This window comes from Spodoptera frugiperda, chromosome 8 (assembly GCF_023101765.2).
Source record: "Spodoptera frugiperda isolate SF20-4 chromosome 8, AGI-APGP_CSIRO_Sfru_2.0, whole genome shotgun sequence".
NCBI lineage: Eukaryota > Metazoa > Arthropoda > Insecta > Lepidoptera > Noctuidae > Spodoptera > Spodoptera frugiperda.
Genome location: NC_064219.1, coordinates 4,588,049 through 4,607,735, shown reverse-complemented (window position 1 = coordinate 4,607,735; position 19,687 = coordinate 4,588,049). Strand labels below are relative to the sequence as shown.

At 36.5% G+C, this 19,687-nt stretch overlaps 1 protein-coding gene across 1 annotated transcript in view; it reads right to left on the bottom strand.

The window, feature by feature from the left end:
• The window catches only part of LOC118275576 (hemicentin-1-like), a 97,019-nt gene extending 77,976 nt beyond the window's left edge, over nucleotides 1-19,043 (bottom strand). The window contains exon 1 of the mRNA XM_050695383.1: nucleotides 18,988-19,043. The gene's annotated coding sequence lies outside the window, so the exon portion shown is untranslated. The remainder of the gene's footprint in view (nucleotides 1-18,987) is intronic.
• Nucleotides 19,044-19,687: the final 644 nt, after the last annotated feature.

The window sequence follows — 19,687 nt, the reverse complement described above, 5'->3', positions numbered from 1 at the left end:
AAATATTGCCTCCGGTTGGCTAACGTAGAATTAGTAACAAGCCAAATCCTAATATATAAGGTGTTCTAAAATTATCTGCCACGGCTTTAATGGGAGGTAGTGTTGTGTTTGAAGATTACATTAGTAAATATTACAAATGACTGATTATGAGTTTTCTTTTTCATACAAAAAAATCTACGTATCATGTCACGTCTATCTTTTTCACTGTTTCTGTAAACGCTTAGTCAATGAAAACAACTCCTATCAATTGTTTTCAAAAATATATCTTTGTTGTTGACAAAGTGACGCATAGTGCGTATTTGTGAACCACTTCTTTTTCTTCCCAAATTAAGTTAACTGGAGCGGGGTACGAAATTTCTTCACTATAGTCTTCAAACACAACACTACCTCCCATTAAAGCCGTGGCAGACAATTTTAGAACACCTTATATGTCTGTTAACTTCCTAAGTCTATTCACCTCGTCCATTATTTCCGCAAAACATTTTCGTACGTACCCATAATCAAGTTTGAAAAGCTTTCCGTCATTTGCCATTTTTTTGCAAACATTATCCTGTTTTTAAGACATAAAACCTATTATCGCTTGGCAGCTTATTATGTACGGGTCTACAACTCACAGGTTTTTCCAATACAGCGTCGTATCTATCTAAGTTATGAAGCGACAGATAAGGGGTATTGAACGGCGAAACTGATCGTAGCTCCACACCTTATTTTTTTAAAGTTATTTTTGAAACTATATACGCTACGATATTGCTTCGTGTAAAATCGTGTGCTTCCGTAGTTTGTCGTATGCTTTATGCTTTTAACTGAACTGGTTCGCTTTGTCTAGTACATATTGCTTGACTGCACCCTTGTTTCATGTGTTTGATGTAGTAAATATGATATCATCTGTTCAAAGGTGAACTTTTAAAGCCTTTGGGTGGCTTTGTAGTGATGCTAGTATGATTTTAACAGTATCATAATAATATATACAAATACAGTATGTTAACTAACAGAGGGCGTTCCTTTAAACTTGTTAATCTATATCATTAATAGATTATAATAAAAATATCAGCATAGACATATTAGTGAAATTGCAACGTTGTATATTCCTTCAACTACGCTTGCACAGAGTGTTTCTTTTACGTATCGTATAAAATTTTTGGTGAATATTTTAATATACTGTTGCAGGTTAACAGGAACGCCCTGTTTAGTTAGCATACTGTATAACCTCACGCCTGTCTTCCATGCGGTTAGGCTGACTGATTTTAAACAAAGTGTAAATCTAGGTCATTTTGTGCTGAAAATCTGTGAGAGTTTGTTCTATGTAGGGGATTTCCTAATAAACAGTTTCTCCCACAAATTACGTAGGAATAAACGTTTACAGACTCGTAATGTTTGCGATGAGATTCTGTCGAGTGAAGCGTGCGTTGGCACAATTGTTCAAACTTTACATTATGCTGCTAAACCCAGGAAATATTCACCTACGTCTGCTTTGACTGCAGAAAAATATCTTAGAATCACTGGGGAATAAATCTTAGTAATACCACGTGTATTTTATTACCCTTTTTTATGGTTTAAGTCGATAAACGAGCAGACGAATTACCAGATGGTAAGCAATCGCCCTAAACACCAGAGGCATTAAGTGCGTTGCCGGCCTTTTGGGGGTTAGGAATTTAAGGGTTGTTGATGAATCGGGAATTGGGAAGGGGGATAAATGGGCCTCCGGTAACCGCAAGCGTTATGTTACAACGCAAGCGTTGTTTTACGTTTCACGCCAGTTTTCTGTGAAGCCGTGGTAGGACTCCAGTCGAGTCGGCCTATTCGTGCCGAAGCATGGTTCTCCCACACTCTGAGCTTGGATTTATTTGTTTTATTTTATTGTTGTATACTAATAAGGTGGTTAATTTTACTGCCTGTGTAGTGCCTGCCTAATGGAACGTAGTTAAGCCCCCACGAGGTAATATTTGGCGAGCAACGTGTTGCCACTGTAATGTGCACCTCTGCCTATCCCTTTGGGGATAAAAGGCGTGACGTTACGTAGTCACAGGAGGCCAGTCTAACTTGACATAATTATGTAAATAAGTATATTATTATTGCGAATGTGTGTAATGATGAATCTTAGTATATTAGTTTGTAATTACACCCCACAACATTGAGGTTATATATCAACCACAATCACTGCGGTTTGGAAACCAATCTTTGCGGTTTCTGTTCGAGATGTGTATTTAAGTCTTCTTTTGCATAAACTAGGGTATAAGTGTATATTTGATTTTATTTTATTGGAGTTGGGTTTTTGTAGATCCGGTTGAATTGACATGTTACCGTTAATAGGGGATTCTAGGAAACTTATAAGTCTAGATCCTGGTGATTAACCACTAATACTGATTGACATCAATGATTCATTTTGAGAAGTATAAGTACGGTTGTTCATTCACAGATTTTAGTAGAAATAGCATGACTCAAAGATGACTAACTTAACTAAAAATCACGGTTTACTTACGTACATTAATGGATAAAATCTCTACTAGTTTCGAGTCATAGAGGAACTCTTCATCATGAGCTCTGTTTTCTCCATTAATTTACGCGAGTAAACCTTGATTTTTAGTTAATTTAGTATGTCTCACGATAGTTATTGTAAAAAGATGACTAACTTGTCTTGAGTTCTGATTTGTAAGCGGGAATACAGGAAAATACTCTTATTACAGACAGGGTCAGCTCTGTCTGACACTTTAATCACATTATACCTGGACCTGTCCCCTGTGAATATCCATCATTCTTTTGGACTCTTAAATAAAAGCAAGAAACGCTTAAACTATGACATTGATGTAGACATGAGTTTCTCAAACTACAGGTATTTATATTTATATGTACATACATATGACACAGTATCATAAATTGTCAAGGTAACATGAATAATTAGAATAAAACTAACGAGTGTTGGCCTTAACCGTTTTTGCAGACAAATTACTGTTATTTAGTTTGGAAGTGTGTACAGTCGTGTGCACAAGGCTTATGTTGGTTCAATAAATTGGCCAATGGAAATATTTGGCAGCTTTAAATGTCAGTGCCTTAAGCTAGACTGGAAGTCAACCATTTTAGAACGTCAATATTTACTGAGGGGCCTTCTAAAATATTCACTTAGTTCCCTTTTAGTACTTGCGCTGAAAGTAGAATTATATTTGTGACCGTTATTTTAAAATAGAACTAAGTAAAGTTAAAATTGGGTCTAATTCTCTTATGAATACGACTGTACATTCGTTTTCTATGTCACATGCTTTTGTCTGCGGCTTTGTTCGTGTCGAAAAAAAGAAAAATTCCGTTACTTTTTTTACGTTCTCGCAGGAATTTCGCAAAATACTCTAATAGTGCTCCCCTACACTCCCCAAGGAACGTACATTCCACAGCATCGTTCGGTAGCTTTGGTTGTGCATTGTTTGTCAGTCACTCAGTAACTGAAGAGTATTCTTTATCGTCTTCTTTTCTTTACTGTATATTGATTGCAAGGTAAAATTATACTTAAGGAACACGGCTTTGGCTCGGGTCCGGCACGGTGTTGTTTCGAATTGTGGCTACCACTAGCTGCCAGCGTGCTTACGGTGCGTCGCCCGCGAGGTGCAAGCGCGCGCGCGTCTGAAATACAACTGAAGAGGAGCGCACGCTGACCTCCCACCGTCGGCGTTTTTTATTGACGTTATGAAATCGATCATACGATGTACGATTTAAAGTTAAAATTTAAATGACAAGTTAATTGCTGGGTTGAAGAGGTGCAGAGATCACGGAACAACAAAAGACAATTTGTTTCATCGTTTAGATTCATCAATGCCTTTAATCAGACACAAATGGAAACTATTTTAGCTCTATTACATTTTCTAAGGATAAGTTAATATTTGTGTAGAAAACAAGATGGCGTCTACTAAAGCGTTTTGTGTGTGTCTGTACATGTACAACTCCTTCGTTCCCCTCTCAGTACTTTTGTTTAAGTAGTACAATTTCAAACGTTGCCAAATATGAGAGTTGCAAGACTGCAGTTATTTTAATATAAATGATCTTTATGAAGTTCGCATTGTTTCGTTTTATAACGACTTGAGAATATCGTATTGTGTTTCTTACGTCTTTCAGGAATAATTTATTATTATTCTTCACTAACTTCTGCCAGCGGCTTTGCTCGCATTCCTGTAGGATAAAAAGTAGGCTATGTGTTATTCTAGACCATAATCTACCCCTGTTCCATGTTTCATCCCGATCCCTTTAGCCGTTTTTGCGTGGAGTAACAAACATACAAACTTTCGCATTTATAATATTGGTAGGATTATGAAGGTTTGGAGGTGAATCACCAGTACAAGTGCTATGAGTCGCGTTGAGAATATGACTCTTATATGAGTCACTCGTAAATGGGTGATGATATAACCTGGATACCTATTGATACGGGAAATTTTCTAGTTTCTCTCATTTTTCATACTTTTCCATCGATATAATTTACATACATGATAATGAAATCTATAGAAAAGCTTTCTGCTGAAAAAAGGAAACCGCTTTAAATTTTCTTTGCCGTCTCCATTTTTTTTTAAGTTAGGGTAGGTAGTATAAATCCTTCTTCCAAGTCTGTAAGTACTACGCTTAAACCGTATCAAAATCGGTTTAGCCAATCGCGAGAAATAGGAACTCATTACAGGCTCTTCATTTTTCCTAACATGGTTACTAACGAGGTTAATCCTTAATTAATAGTCGTTTTACTTAACATTTCAAATAATTTATCCTCCTTTGAACAATTTAAACGTTACCACGCCAAGGGTTTCGTCGTAGTAATTTTCGTAGCACTGCTACGCGCTGCTACGGTATTCCGTAGAACCCTTAACTAAATACAAATTACAGAGCACTTTTCACTAATTAGTTTATGTGTAGAATGGTCAATGTAATATAGAGCGAGCGAATGTAATATGTAGGCACAAACCAAATAGAACAGTTAAAACTACAATAACATTTTGTTCATCTCAAGAACTTAAACTTATCCTAAAATAAACGAGACAGGCAGAAAAAATAAATACGTAAAAATATATAAAAGTATTCTTTTACATCGCGATTTTTGCAGATAAAAGAAAAGGCTAATGTAACGTCTGCTTATAATTCCGCGCAAGTTGTAGAAGTTAACTGAGCGCAAAGCGGTGGGCTGCGAATATGTATCAATTTGTTTTAGCTCTACTAATATATGGGGCCCTGGTACCGTGTGCGTGTTTGCTCAAGTAAATTGTGCTCGTCGCCAACCTCCCTCTCATTAATACACATTCAGTGTGCCTCCACATTTTTTTAGTACTTCTTTAAGCATAATTGACAAACACTTCTGGTTAAAAATACAAAGGCTACGTCAAAAAGTCCTCTTAATTTGTTTTCCTTTGGCCTCCCAACCGCTGGCTCTCCGTCATTCGATCCGTGTTAAAAAAATATACGAAGATGAGTCACCTAAAAATACTTTGGAATGATCAAACAAGACTCGCGTGTTTGGTGTCCGCAAAAAGTGTGGATGACAAAAAAATATTACAGATCTTGTAAAAACTTGTTCGAGACTTTTTCTTGAGGTTTTTCGGGTATTCCTAACTCAATGTCGGTTTCCAGAATTGTCAACAATTCTAGGCATTGGACAATATTAAGCAATATGGAACTGTCTCGAGGGCTTATGAACGCGACAGCTGAGTTTGAAGTTCTAAATGAGGATCCAATTTAACTCGACCTAGTAAAATGTTTGAGAGATTTTTTACTTCGTACAATATACAGCCTAATTTTATATTACCAGCCAATTTTTTTCTGGGAGTTAGGTATCATTCAAACATTTCATTTTTAAATAAAAAAAACTTTATACAAAAAAGATATCGATTTCACTAAAGAAAATCGGTTAAAAAGAACTCTAAAATGGTCAAAATAACTATTATTTCGGAGGTCGGTGTTAAATAAGAGACAAACAATAATGAGAAACAGCGACTTTCGAAATCAAAATCATAAAAAATTGAATGATACCTAACTCTCAGAAAAAAATGGCTGGTGATAAAAAAATCAGGCTCTATAATATAATAGGTATAATAGGCGTTAAAATTGACTTCAGATAACAGGCATGTTCCTTTTACTATAAAATGGCGAAGTAGTCACTTCCATTTTAGGATCAAGTTTTACTAAACTCGCAATTTTCTCTTCGATAAAACGAACACAACTACATAGTGTATCGGGCAGTTTATCAATAACCTGGACCCTGGCTTTGTATCTTATATTACACTATTACGGAGGATAACACATCTATCATAATAAGCCCCGTTATCTCTGCTATCGGAAATTTTGGCTGCACGAGAGAAATTTCGAAAATTTCTTACTTATTGCACGAGCAAATTTTGTGCAGAATATCATGTTACGAAATTGTTATGAAGTTTGGACATTGTTTGGTAGTAAAACACTGGTTTTAAATTCAGTGTTTTAGCATGCGATGGGAGTTATTCTTTGATATAGAGGTAGATTTTTAGCACATATTCTTTTACTTTTACTAGTTACATTTTTAATAGTATCGACCATAGGTCTCAGAATTAAAATTATTCATGTAATAGAAAAAAAATAAATAAATAAAAAATATTTATTTTTAATATAACTTTTAAATCATTTATTTTTTATATAATTAGATATAATTGCTGAATATCTAATACGAATGTAAAAACAATATGTTCGTTTTACGTTAAACGAAATCGAAACGATACCGCGTTCGGCGCTCTGATTGGCCGGCTTCAATGAACCAACCAATCAGAGCGCCGAACGCGGTCTCGTTTCGATTTTGTTAAACGTAAAACAAACTCGTACTAAGCTCTCTGTATATATTACGATTATCCAAACACACATAATAATGTGTACACTTTCGAAGTTAGTGTTCTTTGCTTAACACGAGATTCTGAGCCCTTAATCACTGAACTGAAACCACTCAGCAAACAAGACGGTCTTTTAAACCTTTTCTTGTCAACCATATTTTGTTTGTTCCTACAATGACTTTCAACTTTGAAATTACTTCAGTCGAATTAAATTTCAATTTAACGTTCATTATATAGGCTGCCGCACATTAATTTAAATACAAAATAGATTTCCATAAATAAGGGGGTAATAAATTGAAAAGATTTTGAATTAAGTCCCCTTCTCTTTAAGGTCGGGGCCTAATTTTGAGTAGAGTTATGAGATACTCATTAGAGATAAGATATTGGTTTATATTAGGGAGAAAAGTACATAATATTTAAAGACTGCCTCGTTGGTCGAGCGGTCGCAAGTGCGATAGCCGGACAAGGGGTCTCGGGTTCGATTCCAGGATCGGACATAGTACTACTAGAGTTTTTCGGATTTTCGAAAGTTTCTTAGTAGTAGCACTGACTTACTGGTAATAGGTTCTATTACATGTGACTTATAACAGTAATGATGAAAAGTAGGTGTACATTGTTCAGTGGCATTACGTGCCGTAATAAGTTATGTAGGTATTTATCTTGAATTGTAGTAAATTAAAAGGAGATTGTTTGGGAAGGTTAGGTGAAGGTTAGATGTTTGGATTGAGCTAAGAGTCAAAAGATTTCTCTTTCAGTCTTCTTCTCAATAAATTTCTAGACACAACCTTCATGTCTGAAGGTCCAAATTATCAATTTCTTTTTTTCGTGTAAAGCATGCGTTCAAAAGTTGGCAGCAACTTTAGGAAACTTAACGTCGTCATAAGGGGGCCCTTATGATGACGTTATACCAAGCAAGGGGTCGCTGTTATAGCATCGGTGAGTTCTCTCTTTGATGCTCGAGAGACAGGGCGGGAAGTCATTGGATGATATATTTCTCTCAAATAAAAAAAAAAACACGCGACTCCTGAACAAATTTTTACACGCCAAGCTACGAAACTGCAAACCTGCCACTGCCCAGTGGTTTCACCATCCGAATAGTCTGTTAATTATGATCACAGTTGATCCATATAATCTGAAATCAAGTTCAGGGAAATTTCTTTGTCATTAGTGACGGTCGGCTGCGCAACACAGTGCGCACTGACCTTAAATAACTTGCTTTGCCGTAATGATGCTTTACAATCTCGTCATTATAAATTGCAATCGAAAAGTTATTTGTTTTGTTCGAAGCCAATTGTGCGGGAAATTGTTGTGTGGGATTTTGTAGCCATTTTTTGGACGTTTTGTTTTTTAATTGTCGGTTTTGGAGAAAGAATTATTAAAGATTTTGATTGAAAAAGTTTAATTTTTTTAGACATTTCAGTTTTTTATGAAACACGTTGTAAACATAACGTAAACGAGCAGACGTTATTCCTGATGGTAAGCAATCGCCGCCGCCCATGGATACTTGAAACACCAGAGGCATTACAAGTGCGTTGCCGGCTTTTTTGGGGTTAGGAATTTTAGGGTTGTTGTTCAGGAATCGGGGATTGAGAAGATTGGGAAGGGGGGAATTGGGCCTCCGGTAACCTCACTCACACAACGAAACCCAGGCCCACTCGTGGCGAAGCATGGCTCTCCCACACTTAAATTTCACTTCAAACATATTTTTGGAGATATAGAGACACCTGTTTCTATTGTCTATCACATGGACTGAATATGAAGTACTTAGTAACTAATGATATCGTTATTTTTTTACTCAAAGCAAGAAAAAAATATAACAACATGATTAGGGCTGTCAAAACTGTCAGACTAAAGTTGTAAATATGATTGAAATTTTAATGAGCCTATTATAAGTTGTTTACTTCTTATACGAAACGGATTTTAGTGTTTATGCTAAAAATTTACAAGTCAAAATTATTGTCATCTCTTTCTCGCATACTGAAGAGAGAAAGAGACATAAGTACAATAGTTTATAATTAAGTGTTATAGTATAATCAGCTGCACATCAAGTTATACAAAACCAGTTTAATATGGTCTCGCTTTGTATGATTTTTTCACACATTTGAAGGTCAGTTTATAATGGTGATATTGGCTTAACGTAGTTTTGTGGCAATAACACGCCCAATTAGGAGATTATTGTGTCCTATTCAAATGAGAGAGAAAAAAACTTGACAAGTCATTATTTGGACGAACTTATTTCCTGTTTTTTTTTTTATAGCTAAAGTAGCCGTTACGGTGGTCCAGTTATCTGGGGGCACGGTAGTGCCCCCGTTGAGCCAAGCGAAGCGCAAGCGCAAGGGCACTACCTACCTTTTCTCGAAGCGCTTCGTCGTATTTTTGAACCTTCATAACTTGAGTTTGGGTTATACCAGATAAACAAAATTTTCAGGATATAATGTCAGTTGTAGACTTAATAAACCTCTAAAGTTTCAATTGCATAGCTCTTATACTTTAGATTTTATTGATATCTAAAATACCCCGATTTCGTCACTCACTCACTCACTCACTCACTCACTCACTCACTGATGATCAACAAAATTCTTAAGGTACTTCCTGAAGTCCTAGAAAACTGAAATTTGGTATGTAAGCTAGTATTAGTACCCAAACAACAAAAAAATCCTAAAACTTGGAACTTTTACCCCCCAACCCCTTAAACTAGGGGGTGAAAGTTTGTTCGAGACTTCTGCAACTTTTGACGCTAGAGGTCTGAATGCGGCCGCGGAGGGTAAAAATCTGAAATAGGGAAACTTAATTCCCTATTTCCTGCTTGAATCTGAAAATTATACACAAGTACATAGAACACAAACTTTTCATCAAATCAAAACATTATCCTACCCATAAGTACTTAGATATGAATAATATTACTACACTTCACTTCGGTAAGTGTTTATTAATCAACCTATACTTTTGAACATAAGCATCGTAAGTATAGTATGCGCCAACGCCCGCCGCCTGCCCCCTCGTCCCCGCGCAGTAGCTAAAAATAATCGGCCCGTCAGCGAGCGCGGCACCCGAACGCGGGCAGACGCGCGAGGGCAGACGTCGTTGACGGTTGTCTCGTTGAATGAAAAGTTTTCGGAATATTTCGGTGATTTAAAAGTTTGCTATCGCGGAGAAAAAAACCATTTGCCTAATATTTAATTGTTAGTAGTTTAGTAGGTAAAGGTTTAGATACTAGTGTTTTAATTTTCATTGATAAAAAGTATTAGGATTACGTTTGCAATTTTCTTATAAATTTAGTAGTTTAGTAGGTGAATTTGTCGCTCATTTTATCTTTCTATCATAAGCAACCTACAAAAAGAAATGAAATCCCACAAAAACATTTCATGTTAAATGTTGCCAAGACGAGACCATATAGCTCGCACTGTCAAAAAGTAATCAGATCCCGTGTAGAGCCAAGTTTCTAACCCTATACTTTTGAACTGGCGAGTTGGCCGCACGGAAAGAGTTTAGAAGATTGAATAGATTTTTAAGCTCAAGCCCATATGACGAATAGCAAAAAGTCCGTGCGGCCGACTCGCCAGTTCAAAAGTATAGGGTTAGAAACTTGGCTCACACGGGATCTGATTACTTTTGACAGTGCGAGCTATATGGTCTCGTCTTGGCAACATTTAACATGAAATGTTTTTGTGGGATTGAAGTTTTATGGTTGACTAGCTAATGCCCGCGGCTTCGCTCGTGTGGATTACGGACTTTGTGACTTATAAAAGCCCAAGATGGCCTAAGTTACTCCTTAGTACATCAGCTATCTGCCAATAAAAGTCTCGTCAAAATCGGTCCAGCCATTTCAGAGATTAGCCAGAACAAACAAACAGATAGACAGACAAAAATTGTTAACAATATTATTTTAGTGTATGTATCGTTTGTATATTTATAAAAATGTGGTAAAACGTGGTTATTTCAATATTACAAACAGGCACTCTAATTTTATTTATTAGCCTAGATAGCAAATCCAGTTACCTTTTTTAGTGTGAAAATGTAGTTTGACAACAATTTGTTTGTAACGAAATGTACGTTACAACAGATTAACTGCCGCATTCAGAAATATTTAATGAATACTTAAACTGTTCCTTAGTAACGATTTGTTCCGAAAACAATTGCTAAGGAATGTATTAAGTAACGATTAAATTACTCTGAGTACGGCAATAAGTGTGAGATTATACACATACGTTTTAATTTTTGTTATAATAAACCACCCCGTTTCGACTCCTGCTCTTCAAGCCGGAGCCCCGGCAACCCAGGATTTCCGTATAGCTACTCCTTCATAGCGTGATTTTTTATAGCATATAACCTTCCTTCTTCACATAAATGTACTATCTAACACAAAAAAGAAATTAAAATCGGAAAGTAGTTCCAGAGGTTAGCACGTTCAAACAAACAAACTCTTCAGCTTAATATATTAGTAAGTGTAGATGACATAGGCTGGCCATTATGAGTATTACGTCTTGACTTTTTGTCACAAAAACCTTTGGAATGGAAATAGCTAATTAATTATACATTATTTACTCAACAAGGGAATTGAACCAGAAAGTTCTTGGCTCTCTTGTCACATTCGCGACTGTGACCTATATACATAATGAGATAATCAATACAATTGAAAAGTAGGTAAAATACGTGATTGCCGGGTCCAAGGAGACTGGTTCAATCTTTGGGGATCGCAGTATTGTAATATTCTCCTATAGACTATTAAGTGTGGGAGAGCCATGCTTCGGCACGAATGGACCGGCTCGACCGGATTGATACCACGGCCTCACAGAAAACTGACGTGAAACAACGCTCGCGTTGTGTGAGTGAGGTTACTGGAGGCCCAATTACCTCAAACACCCCATTTTCCTCAGTCCCCGAATCGCCAAAAACCCTTAAATTCCTAACCCCCAAAAGGCAACGCACTTGTAACGCCTCTGGTGTTTCAAGTGTCCATGGGCGGCAGCGATTGCTTACCATCAGGTGATCCATATGCTCAATTATACCAGAGTTGTTGAGACACGACCAATTAAATAAATAAATATCTTTGATAAAAAGAAAACAAATACATTATGGGTACACTTCTGCTTAGCCCTTCGAAGACCAGGTGTACCATTGTCTACCCAATATCTAGTCAATTTGATTAGCCCTGTTAATCGAAATTCGATCAAGAAAACATTAATTCTTTATAGGCGGAGTACAAAAGGCCCATCGCCTAACTACAGCAGCGAATCAAGATATCCATATTCATCAGAAATTGTCAGTCAATTTTCAATCTTATACCTAAGTGGTAAGGTCGGAAATCCAATGAAGGAAATTAACAGTATAGGGTATTTTGATGTGCTGGTGTTAACAATAGGCTGTACCTACTCCATTTTTAATTCAGTGCTTAATGTTAGTTTAGGCCTTCACTGGTCTCGTGTGGGAAATGTATTTGTTTATGTAAAAAAAAACGCTGGAATTGAGTTATCTTTTTAATTTTTTTTTTTTTCGTATGTGCAAATTACGTGTTTTCTTTTTCCCTTTTTTGGGACTGGGATTTGGTCTGTTGGAAAACGTTGTATTTTGTATATAAAGAACTTGTTATCGGGTTTTAATAATCTCATAAATGTACTTAAATAAAATTGTTATTATATTTATTTTCATGGAATAACCCGAAACAAGCCGACTGATCACCTGATGACGGTAAGCAATCGCCGCCGCCCATGGACACTTGAAACACCAGAGGTGTTACAAGTGCGTTGTCGGCCTTTTGGGGGTTAGGAATTTAAGGGTTATTGGGGAATCGGGCCCCCAGTAACCTTACTTTTACTTGTCTGAATGTTTTGTGGAATAATACGACGTATGGTACCATGAGATGTGTGGCAACGACATCAAGTGACAGAGTCAGAAGTCGACAGAGATCGACGAGCATATAGCTGCACATATATGAATCCTTAGATAACAGATTTCAGATAGAATATCCCAACGAATAACAGTTGGGTAGAAAGCTCGCCAGACATTATCACCTCAACTGGTCTGAGGATCCTCCTTTTCATAGGTAAGATCTGTGTGTGATCTCTGTTCCCTAAATAATAGTACTAAAATTCAACTAAACAAAAACAAATGATGTCAAAACCTGTATCAAGACCATAATAAATTGACTAAGTAGTCTATAAACTCCTTTCGACAAGTGTGTAGGCCATTTTATCCCAGACAAATGGGCTTGTAACACCACACGCATTACGAACGAGTGTGTTTTGTCTTACGTAACACTAGCAAGCGACTTCGCCCGCGTTCCCGTAGGATAAAGAATTACCTATGTGTTATTCCAGACCATAATAGGCTAGTTATAGGCTACTAGTCAAATTCAATACTTTTTTCGAAACGTCAAAAACTATATTTTCTATGAACTTTGTATGAAATACTCTATTATGACGTCAAATAGCTGACTTATTTCTAGAAATGTAGCTAGAAAATTAAGTAGTTCATATAATTTATGAATGAGAGTGTGATTATTTTTGAATATCTTATTGTATCGAAAAGTTGTAATAATTTATTTTTGACCCAGTCATCATCCCTATTGTTATGTATTTGCGCATTTGGAAATCGGGAAGTGACACATGTCAATCAAACTCGTTTGGTTGGTTGCACACTCCTTTATTTTTTGAAATAGGGGAAAAGCGCCGTACACAGCCCGCGCAATCATACTAACATACATAAAGGCACGCATTCGCACCAAGGATACCAATATAACAATAATCTACTCTTTTTTTGACAACGTGGTAAAGCCTCATGGAGCCCCGTCACCTGGGGACGAAGAGGACTGTCAGACTCTAACTGACTAAAACCCACCCTGATGTCCCGTCTCAAACTAAATTCTTCCGCAGTACCATTATCTACCCTGTTCCAAATTTCACGGAAAAGGTTCGTTCAGCTGTTTTGATGCGAAGAAGTAACAAACAAACAAATACACAAACATACAAACTTTCATTGGTAATATTATAAACAAGCTACGTTTTGTTTCACAATTTGTTTCCATAAAACATATTGTGAAAACATTGTTAACATAATTCATTGTTTTGATAGAATAATTGCTTCTAGAGTTGCTACTTCATACAAAATTCATAGAAACAAGACTTTCGCTTCTATTATTTCTAGATTAAATAACGTTCAGTTGTTTTCTTCTTAGTAAGCAAGGTCCGACGCTGCGGATTACCTAGCGGGTTTACTGGGGCTCCGGCTCGAAAAGCAGGAGTAGGAACTTGGTGGTTTTTAGTCAGTAAGAGTCTGACACTACCTCTCGCCTCGCCCAAGGCGGGAGAAGTCATTGGATGATTTTCCCTTGTTAAAAAAAGGTAAGCAAGGTCCACATCCCCCATCGCACGCATCGTACTGATTCCGTATGACGTCATCAGTGCGTACGCAAATGTAGGTATTGCGATGATGCGGTCCGTACGATGCTGATCAGTGGACGCAGTTGTATGAGTTTCTATACAAGACAAACTAAAATCCGTTGCGTACGATGCGGGCCTGTGGACGCGTACTTTTAAGGTATCTTTTATGAGACAAGCCCGCCACAATCTCCCGTACCTCTGAAATTCCTGTAAGCCAGGATCTACAGTAGATACAACCATGAAAACACTGTAACATTGACCTTTAAGGTATGTGGTAAATAAATAGTTGGTAAGTAAAAGTAGGTATAAGTTGGAAGCTGGCGACATCAGGCAGCAGCGGTTGATATGTCACAGCAACACTACTGGTTTCTATATATTTCTATGAAATTACCTCCGTGAAGAAGTTATCTCTAGTCTACATCTATAGAGCTGAAAAGGTTTTTGTTTGTTTGTTTGAACGCGCTAATCTCCGGAACTACTGGTCCGATTTGAATAATTCTGTTTGTGTTGGATAGTCCATTTATTGAGGAAGGCTATGGGTTATAAAACATCACGCTACGATCATTAGGAGTTGAGTAGAGCGGGTGAAAACGCACAGAAGTAGCTTATTTAATAATATAAGTCATCAGCTCAGTTAAAGTGGGGGCTCGTGTAAAATTGTATAATTACTTTTAGTAATTAGCAGGTGCTTTACTACAAAATACCTTTTTATTACTCATAAAAAATGTCGTAAAGCACGCGTTTTGACTTAATGCTCCAAAATTACTGGCTCTTTGGTGGACTTTTCGTAAGTATAACTGTCAAGGAACGGGTCATGGGTTCCATTCCTGGCTCGAGTCAGAAACAACCCATTATTAGAGTTGTTTAAGTTTTTGGAAAAGTCTGGAATTACCTTATTTGTATTGTTGTTGATACTACATATATGGCAATAGAATTTAGTTATAGCTTTTAAAAGTAGTACCGGTAAACTATGGCAACTTTACCAGACCCTTGGCAACTTTACCATACTATAGGTATTCGGTATAAACTCATTTATCTAAAAATCTACGCACTAGAATTCTGTTTTGTAATAGTAGTATTATTTAGACATTAAAAGGAAATATTTACTATATTTTGCGTAGACGCAAGACTGCTATTATGCCAGTAATGGCCGTCACAGTGTAGTGCGTGAAAATGTGCTAAAAGTTAGTAGTTCCTAAATTGTGCTCACAGAGCCTTAATTATTTGTCACAGGTTTAGTGAAATTTTGATCTTGTATGTATAATATAGTTGGGATTACTGTTGTAATGTCAGCAATTGCTTTTTCTTTAATTTATTGATAAATAATCGCTTCGGTAATGTTGACACAGGTTAGGTAAAGTTGCCACGGCCTGCTTTGTGGCAACTTTACCTACAGTTAGGGTTGGCAATAAATGTTTTTTTCTTGTTTGTGTGTATGTAACCATTTTCGAATACCTAAATTTCCCAGCATAATAGTGAATATCCTGGATGATAAGTTATAATGTATTTAATAATACCTTTTGTTTTAGAGCCAAAATGGCTCACATGAAACAAAACCGCAGAAAACTCGGAGCTAGACAATATAAAAAGTATACGAAAGTAATGTTAAAATTAGCTATGGAGATAGTGAAGTCAAAAAATTAAAAAGTCAAAAGATTAAACATTATTTTGTAGCCTTTTTACAATTTTAAACATAAATACTTTAAATTTTAGAACTAAATTTAGTTTAAAAGGGAACAATATTTATGTTAGATATTTATGCTTTTTTTTACTTTAGGTTTAAGGTTTATATATATTTTTTTAAATATACATGTCATAAAAATAATTCTCATTTTTTGACAACCCCGAGCGTAACAAATTATTTGTATGTAAATTACGATGAAACCCGTGGCAACTTTCCCGAACGTCTGTGTAGCCGTTATCTTTATAGATTTCCTCATATTGTTTGCATTATAATACGAAGAGGTCCTAGATGAAGCCCTCTGTACCTCAACAACTCTTTAATATGCAATACACGATGAATACGGCGCGTAGGTAAAGTTGCCAAAAATTGGTATCTTTACCCATGTTGTTTTTTCTTTACTACGGCTAAAGTAAGCGTTTGTAGATAATGACGATTACGGTAAAGTGAGCCAGATAGACTACAATTCTAAATATATAGTTTTGGTTTCTATGCGTCTTATGGTTAAAAATATATTTCGGTTTTTGTTCCAAAATATGGTAAAGTTGCCATGTTTTACGGTACTTCAACGCCTAAAGGAGAGATTTTTATTTATTTATTTTAGTTTTAAGTTAGTTTAGATGCCTTACATACTGAAATAATGTAAACATAAAATAAATAATATAGCGTAATTGAAGATATAATCACCACGCCTTTGTCCCCGAAGGGGTAGGCAGAGGTGCACATTACGGCACGTAATGCCGCTATACAATGTACACCCACTTTTCACTATTTGTGTTATAAGTCCCAAGTAATAGGGGTTCAGCTGAAGAATTAAAGATAAATAAGCATAATTTATTATGTACATATAGGTAGGTAAGTGAAATGATATCGCTCATAAATCCCTTATAAATATTTATAAAGTATTTCAGTGCTCATATTCCGGTACAAACAAACGAATTGATTCCTGTTTATCGTTAATTGAACAGTTATTAATTGAAGTGTCAACGCTGAATTGAATTATTGATACAGTACTGTTGGCGCGCCGTGCAACGTATAGTGGTTCGATTCCCGTACAAAGCAACTCTTTGTGTGATACACAAATCGTTTTTTTGGGTCTGGGTATCATAATATGTATGTATGTATGTGAATGTATGTTTGTAAATGCATCTACGACACAGGAGAAAATCCTAATGAACGTTGCCCCGCAACGTTTAAAAACTTTTTTTAAAAGGCCGATGGCAATGTACTTTTACAACTCCTCTACTCTTGCTGATGTTGGGTTGCTTTTAGAGAGCTTACCATGAGCTTGATTTAAAAATGTGATTTTATGATTTTTGGACGAAAATTTTTATCGATTCTATAATTCGATTCGTTTTTTGGCTTCTCCCACCTTGGGCGAGGCGAGGAGGGAGTGTCAGGCTCTTACTGACTAAAAACCACCCTGCTTCTACTCCTGTTTTTCGAGCCGGAGCCTCGGTAACCCGCTAGGTAGTCCGCGGCTCCGGGTATCCGATTCGGTAAGGATGTTTTAATTAATTTACCTTAATACACATTAGTATCTCTCAATAACATTGTCAATGGGATATAATGTTATGTTACATAATTTCTCCTTCAATACGATGTTATCTTAAGATTAATTACATTACTATTCTACAGTGAATTGTCGAATTACAAGCGCGTGGTCTGAAATGACAATACCGTCGGTATTCAATCAATTAGAAGATAATACGTGGTGTACCGTGTATCTACAGTTTCGGTAACAATGTCCATCTGTCTAATTACAGATAATGAGGGAAAATATACCCTTTGTACCTACACTTAAGTAACATATGAGTTTGGTAATTGGTGTGTGTCCAATAACCTCACTCACTCCTCACTCTCACGACGAACACACAACTCAATTGTTGTTTTATTTCGGTTTTCTGTGAAGCCGTGGCATAGCTCCAGTCGAGCTGACTCATTCCTGCCGAAGCATGGCTCTCCCACACTTACTTTTTAATCACAAATTAACTTTACACTATTTAATCACACATTACAGGCAAACGTAGCGTAGGAGTTCTACCCACAAGGTGGACAGACGACCTGATTAAGGTCGCAGGGAGCCGCTGGATGCAGGTCGCTTCCAATCGGCCTATCTGGAAGTCATTGGAGGCTTTTTTAAGGGGAAAAACCATCCAATGACTTCTCTCGCCTTAGGCGGGGCGTAAGGGAGTGTCGGACCCTTACTGACTAAAAACCACCCTGTTCCTACTCCTGCTTTTCGAACCGGAGCCCCGGTAAACCCGCTAGGTAGTCCGCAGCTCCGGGTCATTGGAAGCTTATGTTTATCTGTTTATCTACAGTTTCGATAACAATGTCCATCTGTCTAATTACAGGATAATGAGGGAAAATATACCCTTTGTACCTACACTTAAGTAACATATGAGTTTGGTAATTGGTGTGTGTATGTGTGCGTGGCTTTTGAAGTAAAGAGGTTACATAATGGAATGTTTATTATTATTTTTTATGACGTTTGTTTTTTATTTTTGTTTACAGCATTGTCAAACACAATACTATAAACAATACAGAAGTTGTAAATAGTTAGTGGTGATGTCTAACTGCTGTATTCAGAGTCATTTAATGGTTACTAACATCCGGAGCTGCGGACTACCTAGCAGGTTACCGGGGCTCCGGCTCGAAAAGCAGGAGTAGGAACGGGGTGGTTTTTAGTCAGTAACAGTCTGACACTCCCTTTTACCTCACCCTAGGAAGAAGAAGTCATTAGATGATGTTCACCCCTCAAAAAATATTTTAGCAATTTGTTTTCGGAAAAAAATCGTTACTAACGAATAGTTTAAGTAATCATTAAAGATCTCGAAGGATGGTCTTAAATAAAATAAAACGATGACAGTTTATGTATAAGTTATTCTAAAGAAGTTTTAATGAGTAAATGTTCTAAGTTGACTTAGGTCACTGTAAACTTAAACTCAATTTGGTCTAGACAGTTGAGTAGGCGTAAGAGATAATAATAATTTGCAATTCTAAGAATTTTATAATTTTAGACACTATTGTGAAACCTACTCTCTCCAATTTTGGACTAAAATTTAGTATTTTATTACAGTTAGGTAATATATCAGTACTGTGTACTTACAAATTAGGCGAAAACTGGTTTCTCCTACACGTTGTGATCACGGATTAATCTGTAATCAAAAAATAAAATATTTGGTTATTCAAAGTCAAAGTCAAAATTATTTATTTCACATAGACCGGGAAGGCACTTTTGAATGTCAAAGTAAATATTACAATATTAAAAAAATAATTTGTGATGCTTGTTGCTCGTGCCAAAGAGTTCTCCATTGGAATTTCCTATTCTTCATAGAAATTGAGAGGAGAAGAACGAGCAAGAAACTCCATAGATTACTCTTTTTCAATGAGGCTCACAAACAGTTCTTGGTTAAATTGTTACGTTGGAACAATGTAACACCAATATTCAGTCAAAGAGATCGAAAAAGGTAATACCTTAAGGACAATAAAGTAATTCCTATTTTGCTATACATACTATAAACAAATACTATACGAGTGTTATGAAATCTGCGTACACATGTTTAGAAGACGAGATCATAAATGAGTAAATAGTATAATAAAGATAGCTATTGTTATAACAATGAAAACAACATTTGTTTGAGATCGGGTAGTAGCATTTGTTGGTAAACCCAAACGTATTATACTACAATCTTCAACGCGTCGACTACGCGTGGAAGGCAATTTCTACTTATGAAGACAAGGCCCATAATACAAATGTGAAGTGAAGAACATATGTTTATGGGTGAGGCCAGTACACGAGCAGACGG